Source organism: Eurypyga helias, unplaced genomic scaffold (assembly GCF_000690775.1).
Source record: "Eurypyga helias isolate BGI_N326 unplaced genomic scaffold, ASM69077v1 scaffold45993, whole genome shotgun sequence".
Taxonomy (NCBI): domain Eukaryota; kingdom Metazoa; phylum Chordata; class Aves; order Eurypygiformes; family Eurypygidae; genus Eurypyga; species Eurypyga helias.
The window spans coordinates 6,595-7,592 of NW_010243901.1; positions in this window are offsets into that span (position 1 = coordinate 6,595).

Below are 998 nucleotides of genomic sequence, written 5' to 3' on the forward strand. Positions count from 1 at the left end.
CTTCCACATGATCAGCATGCCAAAACAAGAAAGATACTAAGTCGTAGACAAAATAGGTCATGAGTGAAGTCTGCCTAGAAGCTGGAAGGCTGAAAGGAATGAGCGTACATGCCAAGGACAGCATGTTGTTCCTGTCGAAGAGAGGACGAGAGCTGGGTTTGTTTACATGAAGTGCATGTGTGGAAGGTCAGTGCTCCGACATTGCGGCACCAAGGTGAACTGAGAGCACGTGGGTGCAGCTGCTTTGGTACTGCCGGAGACTTCAGGCTTTGGAGCAATTAATCTGTCTTCAGTGGGAGAAATTAAGTGTAGGAATCAGACGTATGCCAGTATTTTTTTTTTTTTCTCTGAGACACTAAGTGTATCAAATCAATTGTTTGTCCACTGATACTTTCAAGGTTCATCTACTAAACGTCATTCTAACTAGAAGGTGTACAGAATTGGTTTTGGAAGTATTTTGTATTTGAAGGTAATTTGTATTCGATCGTTTGCTTTTCAGACTTCTGAGCCTTTGGGTTAGATGTATGTCGTGTGTTTCATCTGCCTGGATTGTGTTTGTTACTGAACAAAAGAACTTTTTTTATATGAAAGATTCTGTTGACTTGAGACAAAATTTAAATCCCAATAATTATTGCAGGAACTTAAGATACAGTAAATTAGCAATTCTCAAATACCGTGTTCTCTGTGTTTGTTGTCGTTGTCATTGTTTGCGGTGGCTCATTCTCCTGCGCTCCCGTGGCGGTGCACCGTGTACAAATTATGACTGCTTTGGCACTCTTCAGCGTGCTTGGCAGCTGTCGTTTTCGCGGACCTGGGGACGCAGGAAGCCCACGCCCTGCCCGGCCGGTTTGATTCCCCGGCAAGTCCTCCGGGGCTGGGAGGCCGAGTGCGCCATGTCGGCCGCAGCCCTCGCCTCACGGGGCCCGCAGCGTCCTGCAAAAGCCAGGCGGGAGCTACCCCAGGCGGTCCCGGCGTGATGTGGGCAGCCGCTCCTCTTC